We start from the raw sequence: 20,614 nt of genomic DNA, 5'->3' as shown, positions 1-20,614 counted from the left end.
TGAAAGGAAAACAAAAAGTAAGATGCAGCATCTCCAGGATAGAAACCATGGAGCGCCATCAGCTTGATGGGACCAGGAGAGGAAGTGGTTAAAAGAACCCAGAGAGGCCTGTAGCTGAAGAATGGGGTTGCTGGAAAGAGGCTGGGGCCTTCTGTATAGGAACCAGGTGTATAGCTGCCAAGCCATCCTCCACTGGCAAGGGCATTAGAATAGTCAATACTCTGCTGGCACTTTCCAACTCCCCTCCTATCTCCTGCTGGTGTCTGCTGTGGGCTGAAGTGAGCCAGAGACCAGAAATGGAGGGAGATCCAGTGACAACTGACACAGGTCAGCTCCTGAGGACAGAGCACAGTGGAGAAGAGAGAACAGATTTGGAGAGATGAAGGGAATATTCAGTACATTACTATTTGTGTTAGTTTGGTTTGTTTTTAAATTTTTATTTATTTTTATTTTTGGCTGTGTTGGGCCTTCATTGCTGTGCGTGTACTTTCTCTAGTTGCAGTGAGTGGGGGCTACTTTGTTGCTATGCACAGGCTTTTTATCGCAGTGGTTTCTCTTCTCCGGGAGCACAGGCTCTAGGCACACAGGGCCAGGGCCAGTGTTGACTCAGTAGCTGTGGCTCAGGGGCTGTTACCCCATAGCATAGTCATTACTATTGACATACAAATCAAAGAAACACAGTTCAGTTCAGTTCAGTTCAGTCGCTCAGTCGTGTCCGACTCTTTGCAACCCCATGAATTGAAGCACGCCAGACCTCCCTGTCCATCACCAACTCCCAGAGTTTACTCAAACTCATGTCGATGATGCCATCCAGCCATCTCATCCTCTGTCGTCCTCTTCTCCTCCTGCCCCCAATCCCTCCCAGCATCAGGGTCTTTTCCAATGAGTAAACTCTTCGCATGAGGTGGCCAAAGTACTGGAGTTTCAGCTTCAGCATCAGTCCTTCCAATGAACACCTAGGACTGATTTCCTTTAGGATGGACAGGTTGGATCTCCTTGCAGTCCAAGGGACTCTCAAGAGTCTTCTCCAACACCATAGTAGAAACTGGCTATTCTTTACTGAGCCCTGACTATGGACCTAGCATGAGGAAATGATGTCAAGCCAAGGCTGGTGAGTAAACACCTTTCTCTTTGAAAGGTGGTCTGCAGGGAGAGGAGATGCTCTGAGACCCCAAGAAGCGGCCACCCAAGCACATGTGGAGACGAAGCAGGATGAGGAACAATGTAAATCCATTTTCAGGTCCTAGTTTCAGCTCTCTGAGAGGGACTGGGGGCCTGTTTTCATGACAGTCCCTGAATTCCATAGAAAAAGCTTCCCTTTTACATACAGCAGCTTGAGGGAGTTTCTATTTCTTACAACCAAAAAACTAGGGATACATTTAATTTGAAACAAAAGAACATTAAGCACGCATTTTCATTTAACTCATGTAACAACCCTGAGAAGTAGGTTCCCTTGTTCCCATTTTATTTTATTACTTTTTAATATTTATTTATTATTTATTTGGCTGTGCCAGGTCTTAGTTGTGACACGCAGGATCTTTTAGTTGCACCTTGCAAACTCTTAGTTGCTCATGTAGAATCTAGTTCCCTGACCAGAGATTGAACCTGGGCCCCTGCATTGGCAACATAGTCTTAACCACTGGGCCACCAGGGAAGTTCCCCCATTTTATTGTATTGTTTTTATTTTTTTGCCAATCAGGGACTGAACTGGGGGCCTTTGGCCCTGGAAACATGGAGTCCTAACCACTGGACCCCCAGGGAATTCTGCTCTTATTGCCATTTTTAAGGATGAGTCTATTCAAGGTTTAGAGTTTCTCAGTGGTGCAGTGGTAAAGAATCCGCCTGCCAATGCAGGAGACGCAGAAGACTCCAGTTCAACTCTTGGGTCAGGAAGATCCCCTGAGAAGGAAATGGCAACCCACTGCAGTATTCTTTCCTGGGAAATCCCATTGACAGAGGAGCCTGGCAGGCTACAGTCCACGGGGTTGCAAAGACTGACTGACTAAGCACGCACACATTCTAGGTCTAACATTAGGCAATCTTTATCTAGGGGTCTGGTACTTACACACTCAGGTCTGCCTGACTCCAACACTCTGGAATTTTCTAGGACTCCACGAGATGGCAAGGCTGGTCAAAAGCACCTTCCAAAACCAGAATGTAACTCCACCCTTAACCAAGGCACCCCATGAGGATGCTGGCCTCTCCATCAGCTTGCCAGCTAAAGCAGCTGGAGTCCTAGGAGGAGCCAGGAGGTGCGTCCACCCAGTGCCTAAATGTTTGAAAGGGACCAACCTTGGACTTGTAAAACTGCCGCCAAGTTTTTTTCAAGTACTCCTGGGAAAGCAGTGTATTTGCAAATGCCATAATTCCTCAGCTAAATATCAAGGACAAAGTTGAATGCACTTAAGATCATCCCTGTGCTCCCACATTTCAGAACCCCCAGCCCTAGAGTTGTTGGAGGAGGGTGAGCTTCCCACCTCTGACTCCCAGGAACCCGAAGGGGAAGTGCCTCTTAGCCTCCTCCAGCTCGTCCCAGCCCCAGAACCACTCCCTGTCAGCCTCCCCATCTCAGAGCAGGAAGGTGAGGTGAGGTAACGTCTCTGCTGATCAGCAGTGGCCACGAAATGAAAAGAATCTCAGCAACGCTGTGTTTAATTTAAAGCAGACCCACCCGCCTTAGCCAGGCTGCAATTTCACTCAGAATAACCAGTTTGTTTTTCTTGGACATTCCAGGAACTAACCAGCCACCCCATGTAAAACCCCAGTGGGAATGTTAGGGGGGGTCTCGTGCCGGGGACCACATGCTCCCGGCCACCCCATCATTTGCTGCCTCGTTCTCCCTCAGGGACTCCTGCCTCTGGGGAGCTGGGCCTCTCTGGGGGTTGACTTGATGGCTGTCCCTTGCTCCCTGTGGCTCTTTTAGCCCCAAGCACCCGACGCAGTCCCCAGAGTTGTGGGGGTTAAAGGTTGTCAAATGGATAATAGAAGCATCTGGTCCATTCCTCCAGTGTGCTCTCTGTGCCCTGCTGGGCTTCCCAGGTGGCATTAGTGATAAAGAACCCCACTGCCAAGGCAGGAGACATAAGAGATGCAGGTTCAACCCCTGGGTTGGGAATATCCCCTGGAGGAGGGCATGGCGACCCACTCCAGTATCTTTGCCTGGAGAATCCCAGGGACAGAGAAGCCTGGCAGGCTATAGTCCATTGGGTCGCAAAGAGACAGATGTGACTGAGGCGACTTAGCGTGCACTCTTTACCCTCCTGTCAAGTCCTTACCACGTTCTAGTAAGGTGTGCCAAAAGTTTTGGTTTTCATTTTTTAATGTTTATTTGTTCATCAGGCTGTGTCACGTCTTAGTTGCAGCATGTGTGATCTAGTTTCCTGACCAGGGATGGAACCCCAGGCCCCCTGCTTTGGGAGCTCCGAGTCTTAGCCACTGGACCACCAGGGAAGTCCTATGTCAAGTTTTTCCTGCTCTTTTTTACTGATGGTATAGCTGAGGCTCACGGAGGTTACCTCGCCTCTTCCAGGTTTCCAGCTGGAATTGAAGCTTCCCCGTGCCCCCGCACCCATCTGAAGCCCAGGATCCTCTGTTGCCCATCTGGACACCTCTCTCCAGCCCCTGCCTGAGGGCTTCAAGGGTTTTGCCTGAAGGCGGTGCCCTTGTTGGTTATATTATTATGTCACTCAAGTGACAGCTGGTGAGAAGGGGTGCTGTAGTCATCAAGTTCTGTCTTCTAGTTGTTGTTCATGGTTTAATCGCCAAGTCATGTCCAACTCTTGCGACCCCATGGACTGTAGCCCTGCAGGCTCCTCTGTCCATGGGATTCTCCAGGCAAGAATACTGGAGCGAGTTGCCATTTTCTTCTCCAGGGGATCTTCCCGACCCAGGGATTGAACCCAGGTTTCCTGCACTGCAGGCAGATTCTTTACTGACTGAGCTATGAGGGAAGTTGTTGACACTCCCACTTTGGATTGAGTTGACTTGACTTGGGGCCTTCCAACCCCTGGGGGTGTTTTTGTCTCCAGGGATCTGCTGGACACCTGGTCCCAGCAGGACTAAGCGGCCCATGTGGTAAGCCAGTGTTGGATGGAGCGAGAGGCAGGCTTCTGGGATCTGGGTAAGTCCCGTCCCCTCTCCAGCAGCAGCTTCTTCTCTGTAAGGTGGTGAATGGGGATGGAGAGGGGAGGGGCACAGACTTCTCAGGCCTCTTTTTAAAGAACCATATAACCCATGCTAAGGGCTTTGGGTTTTTGTCTATGTGTGCGTGAGTTCTCAGCCATATCCAACTCTGCGACCCCATGGACTATAGCCTGCCAGGCTTCTCTGTCCATGGGATTCTCCAGGCAAGAATACTGGAGTGGGTTGCCATGCCCTCCTCCAGGGGATCTTTCCGACCCAGGGATTGAACCTAGGTCTCCTGCGGCTCCTGCATTGCAGGGGAATTCTTTACCACTGAGACACCAGGGAAGCCCTTCTTGGCCTCTTTCTATTTTTCACTTATTTTTTAAAAATTTATTTTAAAAAAAATTTATTTTTTGACTGCTGCATGGGCTTTTTTCTAGTTGTGGTGAGCGGGGGCTACTCTCTAGTTGCAGTAGCTGGGCTTCTCATTGCAGTGTCTGCTCTTGTTGTGGAGCACAGGCGCTAAGGCTTCTGTAGTTGTGGCCCATGGGCTCAGTAGTTGCAGCTCCCTGGCCCTAGACTGCAGGCTCAGTAGTGGTGGCACTCGGGCTAAGGGGCGGCACTCCGCCGCATGTGGAATCTTCTAGAATCAGGGTTGGAACCCACGGAGAGAGGCGGGAGACAAGGACTCTCACACAATGTCCCCATTGACACTTGTGGATTGGCAGGTGGATTCTTTACCACTGAGCCACCAGGGGAACCCCTCAGGCCTCTTTTCAGATTCAGAATTCGTGCAGCTAGGCCTAGGCCTCCAGGAGCCCTGGGAGGGAGGTGATGGGAGGAGTGACAACCAGGGAGCAGCTTCCGGAGCAGCTTTCAAGGTTCAGGTGAGGAGAAGACAGTGGGCTGGGCCTCAGCCGAGCCCGGGCCTGGGTGGCCCAGATGGGTTTATTCTAGTGCCCCAAGGCCAGTTCCGGAGTCTGGTCTTCCTCCTCTAGGCCAACAGGACACAGCAGTTGGCACACTCTGGGCATAAAACTGCCCCAACCAGAGGACAGAGACTGTAGTGCTGTGACCTGCCAGCCTCCCGGGCCTCTCTGCCTGGCATCTCCTGCACTCACAGGGCTCAGGCTGGCTGGGAAATGAGCTCCCTGGCCTCACTGCTGGGCTGCCTTGGGTTTCACCGGGTGTGTGTAGGGAGAGCAGGATGTGTGGTGGCTCCCCGGGGGCCAGCACGGGGTGGGGGAGAGGGGAAGTGGGGAGCCTGGAGCCGAGGCCTGGCAGGGGGGAAGAGTGATAAGAGCCCACTGAGGGAGGTCAGCTCAGGGGACAATGGGCTCAGTGTGGGAGGCCTGGGTTATTGCTTTCCCTCTCCACTCCCAAGAGAGGTTTCCATGGCACCCAGCCCCGACTTGGCCACAAGTGTCAATGGGGACCTTGTGTGGGAGTCCTTGTCTCCCGCCTCTCTCCGGGGGGTGGAGGTGGGGGAGGGGAAACAGTCCTGTGAGTGGCCCTTAGCGCTGTGCAGAGGGACCGTCTCCCCATCCCCTCCTCCACCTTGGAAAAGTGGGGGGATGTTGGAGGGCTTTCCTGGGACAGCACTGTGTGGGGTCTCCATTTAGGCTTGCTCATCCCAGAAGAGGGACTGCCAGGTGACACAAATCATTTCTCTGCATTTTCCTCAAATCTAAGCCAATCAATTAACTCTCCCCTCTACTGACTCATCTATAGGAATGATAAGTTTCTCCAAGTTGGAGGAATGAGAGGCATTTTACAAGTTACCAAGCCTTGAGGACATGCCACTCACTTTTTTTTTTTAAACCAAAGAGACATTTTTGTAGCTAGTTCATCTAGTTAAGGCTTAGCACAAGGCAGCTAATGGCAAATGCTATTGTCATTATACAAAGAAAATACTGTGACGTTGGCCTAGGGATTCTCAGAAGGGTTTGGAGAAGGGCTGGTAAAAGAGTTGGACCTCAGCATGTAGAGTGGGTAGAAGCAAAGGTGAAGACGTGGGAATGTTTAGAGAATCTTGGGGCATGGGGCCTCTTGATAAAGGTGAAAGAGGAGAGTGAAAAAGCTGTCTTGAAACTCAATATTCAAAAAACTAATATCATGGCCTCTGGTCTCATCACTTCATGGCAAAAAGAAGGGGGAAAAGTGGAAGCAGTGACAGATTTTACTCTCCTGGGCTGGCCTCTGAGAGCTGTCCTGAATTGGGGACAAGAAGCGTGGCACCTGGGGAAATAGGCCCCTTGGTCCTGGAGGAGGGTCCAAGTGGCACCACACACAGTCCAGGTGGGACCAGCATCACTGGTAAATGCAACTTCCCTCTGAGTTCAAGAGGTCACATTCCTGAGATGCAGAATGTGACTGACCCAGCTGTTTTTTCAGAGCCAGGCTACACAGGTCAAAGGTCACTGGCCAGCAGATCTATTAAGCCACGCAAGATTCTCAAGGCTAGAATTTCTTTCTTTTTAAAATGAGCATGCATAATTTTTGTACTTAGGAAAAAAATTATATTTGCCTTGTAAAAAATGGACTTTTGTTTGTCCATTTATACAGGGAGGAGGAAGGTGGGAGATTTTTGCATGGTCTCGGAAGGGACAGTGGGACAGGCGGTAATAGGTGTGTGGGGCTACATGCAAACCTATGACTCTGAACACCCGAAAGGCCTATACTCAGTCTCAGACAGAGAGACAAATCTCATAGATGTCATGTTGAGCAAGACATCCCCATGTATATGAAATTCAGGAACAGGCAAAACTAATCTATGATGGAATCTGAATGGAGGTTACCTTGGATAGAAGGATTTGACCTGGGAGGGAGCAGAGGGAGACTTCTGAAATAGTCAGTGGTGATCTGGATGGTGCAAACCTAGGGAGAGGGACCTATCGTCTGTCTATCTATCTGTCTAATCTGTCTATCTACCATCTAGGTAATAAGTCATTTGGCCATACCCTTGATGTATGCTTTTAACACTTTCCTGGTGGTTCAGTGGCTAAGACTCCATGCTTCCAATGCTGGGGGCCCAGGGTTTGATCCCTGGTCAGGGAACTAGAGCCCACATGCCTCAACTGCATGCGTCAATAAAGACTCCATGTGCCACAACCAAGACCTAGTGCAATCAAAAAAAAAAAAAAGTATGCTTTTTATTACACACGTTGCATTAGAATTTTAAAAAAGACAATAAAAGCAATTTTCTTCTGAATTTTCACTGAGGTTCAGTGGGGATCTAGGCCAATAAAGGCACTGGCTCTAATGAAAGAAATTGACATTTTTCAAGAAGGCCAACGGAGACTTGAGGACCCCGTTTTAGGCTGTGGGATTCCATTTTTGCCAGTTTTCTAAACTCTGCCTCTGAATTTCTTGATTCCCAGACCATTAATATCCTGCCCCACATGATAGGGACTATTTTTAGAGATGATTCAAGAACTTCCTCTGGATTCCTCCTATCTCTCGCCTGCAGAAAGAGATGCTGACTGAGCACAATGCTCCTTGCGGGTGGTCTGCGCCTCATGAAGACCTGGGTGATCTCTGGGCCCTGTGCTTACATTTAAAGACTGTTCAATAACATATCAAGGACTGCCGTGGTGGCTCAGTGGTAAAGAACCCACCTGCCAATGCAAGAGACGTGGGTTACATCCCTGATCCAGGAGGATCCCGCATGCTGCAGAACAACTAAGCCTGTGCATCACAACTATTGAGTCTGTGCTCTAGAGCCCAGGAGCCACAACAACTGAGCCCCTATGTGAAAACTAGTGAAGCCAGAGTGCCCTGGAACCCATGCTCTGCAATGAGAGAAGCCACCGCAATGAGAAGCCAGTGCACCGCAACTAGAGAAAAGCTCCACACACCAAAAAAGACCCAGCACAGCCAAAAATAGATAAATTTGAAAAATAACATATTAAACATGTTAAATACAACCCACAGTGACTATGATAGGTGTATGCATATGTATACATATAACATACTCACATATATGCTGTATATATTTTTTATTGCAAAGTGTTTTTAACTGGCTTTAATAATTTTGCTTTTTAAAATAGTAGGATATGAACAGCACATATTATTTCTTGGTGATCTCCACACACTGTTGCAGAGGAGAAAATACTACTTTCATTTTTCAAATGTAATGAAATTATTATAAATACTAAATTTACCAGTTAATGTAGCTGACATAATGGTTCACTTTGTAGGCATTTAATTAAACTTGTATTCATTTTGATTACACAGGGTTTTTTGTTTTTTTTTTTTTTTGTATACTTTGGAGCAAATTAATTTTTTTCCCTGGGATGCAAAGTTTCCCTGTGAGGTTAGGGGTCAGTGGATAAACTGGATCTGCCTGGCCTCACCTTAAAGAGGCTTCCCATGTGGTGCTAGTGGTAAAGAGCCCACCTGCCAATGCAGGAGACATAAGAGGTGCAGGTTTGATCCCTGGGTCAGGAAGATCCCCTGAAGGAGGGCATGGCAACTCACTCCAGTATTCTTGCCTGGAGAATCCCATGGACAGAGGAGCCTGGTGGGCTATGGTCCATAGGGTCACAAAGGGTCGGACAAGACTGAAGCAACTTAGCATGCATGCTGAGGCTCACCTTTTAGGCCAGGTGGGTGGGCCCGGTCAGGCCCGGGGGGATCAACAGCAGAGCCCACAGCTGGGGTAGGCAGACAGGCTGTGGGGTGTGGGCAGTGAGCATGGGATGGTCTCAGAGAAGAGGTGGCCATTTCCTGGGAGTTTGTGAAAATCAACTTTTCTGCCCTGTGGTGATAAGGAAAATGTCAGATTTAGCAGACTCTCAGAATTACAGCATTCTACTGAGTCTGACAAAAATACGAATCTGATGAATCATTTTATTTAATTATTTATTTATTTGGCCATGGCTCACAGCATGAGGGATTCTATTAATAGTTCCCTAACCAGGATTGAACCCATGCCCCTGCTGTGGAAGCTCAGAGTCCCAACCACTGGACTACTAGGGAATCATTTCAAAACGTCCTCTCACATGGTAGATCTTTATGAACTGTATGTACACATAAGCACAGACAAATCTGGAAGAATGTACCAATGACTAGAAACACTGATTATATCTAGAAAGCATAATTGTGGGGGCAGTTTCATTTTCTAAGTCACCCATATCAGTAATGTTTGAATTTTCACAATGATCGTGTAAATCCATCTCTCTCTCTTTTTAAAAGTATTTATTTCTCTAGCTGTGCCAGGTCTTAGTTGCAGCATGTGGGTTCTTCTTAGTTGAGACATGCTGGATCCTTAGTTGCTGCATGTTGAATCTAGTTACCTGACCAGGCATCAAACCCAGGCCCCCTGCATTGGGAACATGGAGTCTTAGCCACTGAACCACCAGGGAAGTCCTGTTAATCCATCTCTTTTATGTAATGAGTAAGCTCTGAAACGTGCCAGTTCACTCAAGATGCTTGCCTTGAAACTTCAAAATAAAGTTTTTCCTAAAAAAATAAAGAGAATACTAGTGATATGTTCCAGGAGATTGAAAACAGCATGCCAGGAATGTCCTTTCTGTCATTGATTAAAAATCAACAGAAAATTACCCATATAAACATATATGAATAATAATTCAAAAAAAAAAAAGGTCACCTGGCAAAGAACAGTGAAGCTGTAGGTGGTGACTTTGATCTATAACCAGCAAGAATGTGTTTCTCATTTTTCTCCATTTTCAAAGAACTTGCTTCCAAAATATTTGTCATGGGTGACATTTCAGTCTTGGTCCTTTTAAAAAAATTTGTGGCTCTGCTGTTTGACAAGGTGAGATTTGGTTGAAAAGTGAAGCTGGAGATCATTCCTCTAAGGGCTGACAACTTTTGGTGATAAGGCTTTGGCCATTTCTTCATTGAGGACCTCCCAAGGGTACGTGCATGGCTAGTCGCTTCAGTTGTGTCTGACTCTTTGCAACCCTATGTACTATAGCCCATCAGTCTCCTCTGTCCATGAGATTCTCCAGGCAAGGATACTGGGGTGGGTTGCCATGCCCTCCTCCAGGGGATCTTCCCAACCTAGGGATCGAACCTGTCTTCTGCATTGCAGGCAGATTCTTTACCCACTGAGCCACTTGGGAAGCCCCCTCCCAAGGATATCAACTGACAATTTCTAGTCCTGAGAGCTGTACAAGCTAACCCACCCACCCGAGGAAATACACATCACAAAGCATCATCTCTGAACACCCACAGGACACAGCTTCCAGGCTAACTGGGAGCCCATGGCACTTTGCATTATGCTATGATTGTCACCAGGCAAGTTTTTGAATTTGGTGGTCATAGAGAGGACCCAAAAAAGGGAGACAGGCAGGTTACCCCAAAACAACCTCTGTATATTTTAAAGGAATTAATTTCTTTGGCAATTGTTTTCTAAAATGTGTAGATGAATACTATGTACGTTGACTAATCAGAGGAAGTTCTGCAAATGAAAATTTCGAAGGAGAGGCTTCACCTCTGGGTGTCCAACTTTCCACTGATTGATTGGCTTATTCATTTATTTAGCATTGGCTGCCCCTAAAGGAAGGGCTGGGGGAGGCTGATGGAGCTAGTGAAGGAGATGTGTAGACAAGCCATGCATGACTGTAAGGAATTCACAGTCTAGGGATTTCCCTGGTGGTCCAGTGGCTAAGACTCTGGCCTCCTAATGCCAGGGGCAGAGGTTCAATCCCTGGTCAGGGAATGAGATCCCACGTGCTACAGCAAGGATCAAAGATCCTGCATGTTGCAACCAAGACCTGGAGCAACCAAACAAAGAAATAGTAAAAACAAATATCTTAAATAAATTTCTGTTGTTGGTAAGCCACTCTGTTTATGGTGGTTTTTTTTTTCCTATAGCAGCCTGAACCAAGGCAGTATCACTGCAAAATTATAGACTGAATGTGATAGTCATAATTTTTCTAATACCCATTACAATAAATGAAAACTATAAAATGTGGCCGTACAGCATGCAGGATCTTGTTCCCCAACCTAGGATGGAACCTGCACCCCCTTAACCATTGAACAGCCAGGGAAGTCCCTAAAATACCAGCTCACATATCACCTTACGGTATCTTGTGTGTCAGCCACGGTGTGAACAGCACTTGAGGAAACACTGACTTTGCAGAGAAATTTGATACACATAATATGTATTGATAATCATATCCTAAAACAGGGCCCAGCTCATGGGTGTGAGACCAGGGCAGTCACGGGCCCCGTGGTCAGAAGGGTCCTGTGTTGGGGGTTTAGTGCTCTGCTGTACATTGTCTTGAAGTTTCAAATTTATTTTTAAGTTGAGATATAACTGACATATAACATTATGTTAGTTTCAGGTGATGCATGTTAGTTTCATAATGATTCTGTCTTTGTATATATTGCAGAATGTTCACCACGCTAAGTCTAGTTAACATCATTGTTCTTTGTTACTAGTTTTTTATCTTGAGATGAGAATCTTAAGACCTTTATCAACTTTCAAATATGTAATACAGTATTATTAACTACAGTGACTATGCTGTACATTCCCATGGCTTATTTATTTTATAGCTGAAAGTTTAACTTTACTCATTCCTCCCACCCACATTCCCACTCCACTCCCGCACTGTCCCACCTCTGGCCAGTCTGTTCTCTGTATGTGTGAGATCAGTTTTGTGGGTTTTTTTTGTTTTTTTTTTTGCTTTGGAATCTATGTGTTAGTGAGATCATACAGTATTTGCCTTTACCTATCTAACTCATTTCACTTGGCATAATGCCCTCAAGGGTCATCCACGCTGTTGCAAATGGCAAGATTTCATTCTTTTTATGACTGAGTAATATTCCATCTATCTATAGATAGATAGGGGTAGATAGACAGAGACCACATTTTCTTTATTCATCTGTTGATGGACGCTTAGGTTGTTTTCATATCCTGTCTATTGTGAATAATACTGTAATGAACATGAGGGTACATGAAGTTTTTAATAATTTTGTCTTTGAGTTCTTTTTTTAATTAAAAAAAATTTTATGGCTGTGCCCCGTCGTGTGTGGGATCTTGGTTCTCTGAGCAGAGATTGGGCTTGGGCCCTCTGCTTTTTAAAAAATTTTAAAATTTATTTTTGGCTGCATAGTGTCTTTTTTTTTTTTTTTTTTTGCATAGTGTCTTAGTTGTGGCCCATGGGCTTCTCTCTAGTTATGGCATGCAGGCTTAGTTGCCTTGTGGCATTGTTCCTGGACCAGGGATTGAACCTTCATCCCCTGCAGTGGTGGGCAGTCTTAACCACTGGACCACCAGAGAAGTCCCTTTGAGTTTCTGTTTTGTAAGTGAAGTCTAGTGAGACAGTGAAGCATGTCCCAGTGGCTTGGAGCCTTGCCTCACATACCACACCTCCTCCTCCCTGAGATGTGGTTTTGGTTGCCCCCTCCTCCGACTACCTGTGTCCTAAGCTCCCCCAACTCCGTTTCTCACCTCTGCCCAGAAACCACCGCCCCTCTCAGCCCTGGTGGAGGGTTCTGGGCATATGGGCCCTGCTGTGTCTCAAGACAGGGGATGGGGGCGGCCATCTCTCTCCTGGGCTGGTATCATGGGCCACTCAGCTCGGGCAGGGCTCTTGCTCTCCCCTGATCCATGTACCTCGCACATCCCCCTTAGGATCACCTGTCTGCCAGGGGTCAGAGCACAGGCCCGCAGGAAGGGAGATGCATGGCTCTCCATGCTGATCAAGCAGCTATGGTGGGAGGGGAATCAGACAATCAGTGATGTGTGAGCACCCAGTGGAGGAGAGCAGGTTGGCTGGATGCCTGTGAGCATCTGCCATCAATATCCCCAAGCCTGAGGGACCAATAACACTAAACAGAAAACAAAAGCACCATGATATATAGATGATCTTATTTGCAAAGCAGAAATAGAGACACAGACGTAGAAAACAAGCATATGGATACCAAGGGGGGAAGGCAGGGATGGGATGAATTGGGATTGACATATACGCACGATTTTTTAAAATTATTTATTTATTGCTGCATTGGGTCTTTGTTGCTGCCTGGACTTTCTCTAGCTATAACAAGCTAGGGCAACACTCTGGTTGTGGTGCACAGGCTTCTCACTGTGGTGGCTTCTCTTGTTGCAGAGCACGGGCTCTAGGCATGGGCTTTAGTAGTTGTGGTTTGCAGGCTCTAGAGCACAGGCTCAGTAATTGTGATGTACTGGCTTAGGTGCTCTGACACACGTGAGATCTTTCTGGATCAGGGTCAAACCCTTGTCTCCTGCATTGTCAGGTATATTCTTTACCAATGAGCCACCAGGGAAGCCCAACATATATACATTATTGATGTTCAGTTGCACAGTCATGTCTGACCCTTTGTGACCCCATGGACGGCAGCATGCCAGGCCTTCCTGTCCCTCACCATCTTCCAAAGTTTGCCCAAGTTCATCAAGCCCATTGCATTGGTGATGCCATCCAGCCATCTCATCCTCTAACGCTACTGATACTATGTATAAAATAGATAACTAATGAGAACCTACTGTATAGCACAGGGAACTCTACTTAATGCATTTGTGATGACCAGATTGTGAAGGAAATAAAAAAAAAAAGAGGGGATATATGTTAACATACAGCTGATTCACTTTACTGCATATATTGTAAAGCCATTACACTCCAATTTTTAAAAGAAAAAAATAAACACCATGACAGGTCAAGAAAGAGCTTTCAGCAGAGAAGAAAAACTTTATATTTTAGTACCTTTAATGATACTTTTTCTTTTTTTTTGAACAGGGGCTGCTCTATTTTCCTTTTGTACTGAGCTCACAGGGCTTCCCATGTGGCACAGTGGTAAAAAATCTGCCTGCCAATGCAGGAGACGCGACATGCCGGTTCAATTCCTGGGCTGGGAAGATCCCCTGGAAGAGGAAATAGCAACTCAATCCAGTATTCTTGCCTGGGAAATCCCATGGACGGAGAAGCCTGGTGGGCTATAGTACATAGTGTCACAAAGAGTCGGACACAACAGAGTACTTGCACACGCGCACACACACACTCTGAGCCCACAAAACATGCAACCAGTCCTGACCCAAAGCAGCACCTGGGACGTCTTGCTGGGGCCTTGCAGGTAGTTTCTGGGGGGCACTGGAAGATGTTTGCTGGAGGCTGGAGGCTGGAGGCTCCAGGGAAGCATCAAGGTAGATGGAGCCACTGCTTTGGGACTCGGAGTCAGATGGGATTTTAGACCTATAGGGCTGGGGCGAGGCAACCTCCAGAAAAGGAGCAGAGGTGGAAACTCAGGGTCTGCTCCGGGGACTGCAAAGGCATGGTCTGGCTGGAGCACTAGTCAGGGAACAGGAACCAGGGGAGATGACTCAGGAAGTGGGTGGGCTCCTGGAAACTGATCTTGGAAACTGGGCTTGGTCTGTGGTCACCGACAGGAAGACCCAGATAGTTTCTGATGCAGGAAACAATGGGTGTGAAATGTGATAATGGGGTTGGCAAAAGGGCCTAGAAAAGGAGATCTAAGTCTGGGAAGGGGCGAGATCGGGCCTCCTGTGTTGATCATACAAGTAACAAGTTACACATTTTTTTCCAATTAAAAAAATTTATTTTTAATTTCTGGCTACGCTGGGTCTTTGTTGCTGCCAGTGGGCTTTCACTAGTTGTGGTGAGTGGGGGCTACTCTCTAGTTGCGGTGGGCGGGCTTCTCATTATGGTGGTTTCTCTTGTTGCCAAGCATGGGCTCTAGGGCATGCGGGCTCAGTAGCTGCACCTCTTGGACTTCGTTGCCCCGAGGCATGTGGGATCCTCCAGGATCAGGGATCGAACCCCTATCCCCTGCACTGGCTGGCAAATCTCAACCACTGGACCACCAGGGACGTCTCACACTTAAAAAACAGGTGTGTCTATTTATTTGTTTCATAACAGGTCTTAGTTGTGGTGTGAGGGATACAGTGGGATCTGGTTCCCTGACCAGGAATCATGCCCAGGCCACCTGCATTGTGAGTGCGGAGTCTCAGCCACTGGACCACCAGGGAAGTCCCCACAAGTTACACTTTTCTTTATAAACTCTGAGAGGTTAGGAACTGAATTGCAGCAAGAGGTAACTCTATGAAGAGAGCATGAGACTAAAGGCAGGGTGGGGTGTTTTGAGAGTCCAGAGAGGAAAGAGGCCAGATGTGTGTCATCCAGGCCAAGGAAGAAAGATCTATTCCAAGTCTCTCCAAACTTATTGGATCACACACTAATAAGATATTTTTGAGCACACACCCTAAGATCTGTATCTTATTTATGCATAAATTATGCACTTGCACAATTCTATTATGGTTGTTATGAAACAAAAGCAAAACCAACTTTTAAAAGGGTAACTGGGAAATTCCCTGGTGGTTCAGCGGTTAGGATTCTGGTCTTTCACTGCTGGGGGCCTGGGTTTGATTCCTGGTTGGGGAACTAAGATCCCAAAAGCTGTGTGAAGCAGCCAGAAATTTAAAAATAAAAGGAGTATATGGCTCAGGGGTAAAGAACCCACCTGCCAATGCAGGAGATGTGGGTTTGATCCCTGGGTCAGGAAAATCCCCTGGAAAAGGAAATAGCAAGCTACTCCCGTCTGGAGAATTCTTATCTGGAGCATTCCATGGACAGAGGAGTCTGGCGGACCATACAGTCCATGGGGTCGCGAAAGAGTCGGACACGACTGAGCAACTAAACAACAACAAATGAGGATAAAAAGAAGTTCTAAAGTCCTCTTTCAGCCCGCAGTGGGCTGCCATCTTTTCTCTGTTGGAGCCCGGGGGGTTGATATTATACCTAGACACTGCTTGTCTCCCTCTATGTTCCCTGTGGAAGCTCAGGACTGTCCTCCCAGATCTTCTCAAGTAGAACAGGTATGGATTTCTAGGCAGCTTATGTTTTTCATGTGTGTGAAGTGAGTTGTGTGCAGAGCTGCACAGAAGAGTTGGATGTGGAGGCAAAAGATGCTGACATAGTTGAGTGTTAGAGAAATTCCTGGATAAGAAAGCCTCAGGGGATTCCCCCTAGCACCCTGTGGGCAGAAACTGTGGTCATTAGGTTACTAGGAGGATGCTGGGAATTTCAGTAACTCGCCAGAAGTCATACAACTTGGGCAGGGGTCGTCCCCAGGTTTGGCTGACTCCAGAGCCCATGTCTACCCCACTGGGCTGCACCACTTCCCCTCGTCAACTTTGGCTCAGGTCTACATTTCTGGAGGAGCAAGTTGTTGGGGTTTTGCTCTGTTGCCTAGGGCTGGTTGTCTGGATGAGGAAGGCCAGTGGAGGAGGCCCTGCTGGGACCCTGCCCATACTTGCCAGGAACATCCATGTGCAGGCAGCCACCCCCATTCCAGGGCTTTGTCCTGGGGTTCACCAGAAGTCAAGGGACATGGGAGGACATCTTCCCCATCCCTCTCCTCTCAGGTGGGACAAGTCTGAAGTGTGGTCCCTACGCTCTCCTGAGGATTCTTTACCACTGAGCCACCAGGGAAGCCCTACAATACCTCTGTACATTTAATCCCAAATCTGAAATCATTTGTCCTACATGTCCTACATGTAATGTTTTTTGTTTTTTTAATATGGAGACCCTGATCATTGTTGTGTCTGAGCCAGACCTCCAGAGGGACTGGGGTGCTGTAGAAAAGCAGTGTTAAGTTAAGGGGTGTCAGTCATTGTTGCTGGCATTTCTGAGCCACTGGCCTCCACTACGTGTTTGAGTTGGGCCTCCTTCTTTGGAAGGTGGGACTATCTAAGCCTTGGGGACAGAGAGATGCTTCCCTTCTAGTACACCCAGCACATTTGCATGCTTTCTTTTTGCATCTTGAACATTTCTGGGAAGTGCTACAGTTTTGTTTTTCTTTTTTAAAAATATTTCTTAAACTAAGGAGTCAAGCTGCTGCATTTCCACACAATTGAAATTTATTTGCATTCAGCACAGGCTGTAAGAAACCCGGTTTCTGCTGTAGCTTCCTGTGTTTGGGATGCACACCTGGGGAGGTGAGGCTTCTGGGAAGAGCTGCTGGCACTCACCAGGAGCCAGAAATTTACCCCAGAAGCTTTTGCTCAGTGTCCCGTCCTGCTCCTTGGTTGACCCGTCCCAACAAGTCAGCTCTGTGTAGATCCAACTGTTGACTTTTTAAGCCCAAGACATCTTTCCCAGCATGCCCCACATTTAAGATACATATTTTATACCTCTTGGAAGGGTGACAGAAGGCTCAAGCTGGGTGTCCCTGAGAGCTGAGGGACAGGAAGATCCTAGACTCCAGGAATATCAACTTCCTTCTTGTCTGAGCTATGGCAGCTCCTCTAGGTGATGTTCCCCCCATGACTGTAGGCTTTGCTTTCCTCTCATCTGGTTCTTCCATCTGAATCCTAGTCCAACATGACGGTGTTTAAAATCCTGGATTTGCCTTAAGGTGGCGCCGTGGTAAGAAACCTGCCTGACAAGCAGGAGATACAAGAGACGCAAGTTTGATCCCTGAATTGGGATGATCACTTGGAGTAGGAAATGGCAACCTACTCCAGTATTCTTGCCTCAAAAATCTCATGGAATTAGCCTCCAACTAATAAAAATAAATTAAAAAAAATTCTCATGAACAGAGAAGCCTGGATGGCTTCAGTCCATGGAGTTGCAAAGAGTCAGGCATGGCATAGCAACTAAACACAGACACAAAATTGGGACTAAGGTGAGGCAAATGAGGAAGCCAGGGCACAGAGTTAGGAGGCATTTGTTTTCAGAGTTGGGTTCCTCACCTGCTTTACCCTAGTCCCAGCTCTGGCTGCACAACAAATTACTCCAAAGTTGGTGGCTTCTCTTGTGGCTCAGACAGAAAAGAATCTGCCTGCAATGCGGGAGACCAGGTCTGATCCCTGGGTTGGGAAGATCCCCTGGAGAATGGCATGACTACCCACTCCAGTATTCTTGCCTGGAGAATTCCATGGACAGAGGAGCCTGGCAGGCTACAGCGCATGGGGTTGCAAAGAGTGAGTGAGTGACTAAGCATGCTCACACATTTGCCTGTAGGAAAGTCTTGGTTTTACCTCTTCTATGAAGTGAGAACTCCAGCCTCTTCCTCCTAGAGTAAATGTAGGGTTAAATTAAATGAGAGATCCTGGGAGAGCTCTCACAGGGAGGCTTACCCTCAGAGGAGTGGACTACCCCAGAAGGCGAGGCCGGTGACATGTGTTCACCACCTCAGTGTTCATATCTGTAAATGATGATGGTTACGTTTCACTCACAAAGGATTTTTTTTTTCCGTTTTCAAAATTTTTATTGAATTTATTACAGTACTTCTTCTGTTTATGCTCTATGTTTTTTGGCCATGAGGCATGTAGGATCTTATCTCCCTGGCCAGGGATTGAGCCTGTACACTTTTCACTGAAAGACCAAATCTTAACCACTAGACTGCTAGGGAATTCCCTCAAGGGATTCTTGTGAAATGCAAATAAAATATTCCACGTAGAAAGTCCCTCCCAGTAAGTGGTGGCAATTAGTTCCCCATTGCTGACAATTGCTCTAGAAGACTCTCTTGTCCCACCTAACCCCAGAACTATGTGAACGGTGAGATTTGTGAGTCAGCCATTCATAGGAAAACTAATGGATACTGAGGACCAACCTAGTGTGAAGGATTGGGGATCAGAGGTGGAAGTGAGTGATGAGACACCATGGCGTCTTTAAGGAGCTGGCAGACAGACCAGAGGAGAAAGACAGACTGGTCCTCACCATCAACAAATGCTAGGAGAAGGTGTGCAAAACTGTGGTATTGCAGGATGGTAGGACCCTCTCCCAGGGTCCAAGAGCAGGCTCTTGTCTAACACTCAGAAATGAATTGTTTGAGGAGACATGTGTGCTGACAAAGGAGAGAATTTATCGGGAAGAAGCGCCCAGGCTGAGAACAGCAGGGTAAGGGAACCCAGAAAGACTACTCTGCCATGTGGCTCACAGTCTCAGTCTTATAGTAATGGGGTTAGTTTCTGGGTTGTCTCTGGCTAGTCATTCTGACTCAGGGTCCTTCCTTGTGGTGAACGCATGGCTCAGCCAAGATAGATTTCAGTGAGAAGGATTCTGGGAGGCTGGTAGGACATATGGGCTGGTGTCTTCTCTCCTTTTGACCTTCCCTACGCTCCAGGTGTTTGGGGAGAGTGACGAGGATACCTGAGCAGGAAGTCACCTGGAGATGTGCAAGGAAGCTGTGCGGCTTGAAACATAAGAAATGAGGTGAGGCTGGAGAAGTGCCAGGGTTTGGCTTTTGTTCCAGCGTCACTGACAGAGCATCAAGGTCCCTGCCCTTCCCTGTTCTCTCTCTGTCTAGTGTCTGGGAGCCGCCACCCTGAGAAGAAAGGGTAAAGCAAGACTTGAGGGGACAGGGAGACAGGGGCGGGGGTAGGCTTGACACTTCTTGATAAAGAGCAATCAGAGACGTCCTCTTCGATAAGGTGACATCAAAAGTAAAGGAGCATGTGACAATCTGGGAGAAACTGTCCTAGGAAGAAGGAGCAGGAAAATGAAAAAATCCTAAGACAAGAATGTGCTCAGTGTATCCAACAGGGGCCAGTGAAGCTGAAGCAGAGGGATGTGGATAGGAAGGAAGAGATGAGGTCAGTGGCTTGGTGGAGACCAGATAATATAAGGCCTGTGGGCCATTGTAAGCACTTGGGCTTTTTTAGGGGGTGGTGCTGAGTGGCATGTGGGACCTTAGTTTCCCAACCGGAGATTGAACCCACACCCTCTCCATTGGGATTGAGGAGTTTTAACCACTGGACGGCCAGGGAAGTCCCAGAAATTAGGCTTTGGTTTCATACGAGATGAGAAGCCACAGGAGGGTTTTGAGCAAAGGAGTAATTTGATCTCACTTGAGCTTTCAAAGGTTTTCTTTAGTTATTTGAGTGGATGGTAAAGATGAGAGCAGGGACAGGGAGACAAGGTAGGAGGCTCCAGCGATAATTCAGGTGAGAAATGATCATGGCTTGGACCATGTTAGAAGCAGTGAAAAGGAGCACTGGGTTCTGATGTATTTTGAAGGTAAGCCAACATGGTTTAGTAATTATTGTACGCAGGACATGAGAGGAAGAGAGGAATCAAGGATAACTTTCAAGGGTTGTTTCGCCTGAGCAACTGGAATTGTCCTTTTCAAGGATGAAGAAGGTCAGGAGAAACACTTTGGAGGGATAGAAGATGGTAAGTCTGGAATGTCCATTCGACGTTCAAGTAGAGAGGTCACGTTGTAAGTTGCAGATAGAAGTTTGCAATTCAGGGGAGAGCTTTGGGCTGGAGATCTAACTCTAGGAGTCATCCAGTCCCTGAGAGCTGGATGAGGCAGTATGGAGTGGTAGAGGGAAGGGCCAAGGGCTGAATCCTGGTGCGTCCCAGTGTTTAGGGTCAGAAAGATGTGAAGAATTGGCCAACGAGGTTGAAGAAAACCCGGTGAGGGAGAGTGCATGTCCACACCAGGAGTGTGTCAGGAGGGTCGGGTGAGCTGCTCCATCAAAAGGTCAAACAAGATGAGGTCAGAGAATCACCCATTAGATTTGGCAACAGTAGGT

The 20,614-nt window shown here is 47.3% G+C and overlaps 1 pseudogene; it reads left to right on the top strand.

Moving 5' to 3' along the window:
* The window catches only part of LOC136163991 (small ribosomal subunit protein eS19-like), a 49,299-nt pseudogene extending 30,069 nt beyond the window's left edge, over nucleotides 1–19,230 (top strand).
* The last annotated feature ends 1,384 nt before the right edge of the window (nucleotides 19,231–20,614 follow it).

This window comes from Muntiacus reevesi, chromosome 3 (genome assembly GCF_963930625.1).
Source record: "Muntiacus reevesi chromosome 3, mMunRee1.1, whole genome shotgun sequence".
NCBI classification, from domain to species: Eukaryota; Metazoa; Chordata; class Mammalia; order Artiodactyla; family Cervidae; genus Muntiacus; species Muntiacus reevesi.
This window is presented reverse-complemented; position numbering and strand designations above follow the sequence as displayed.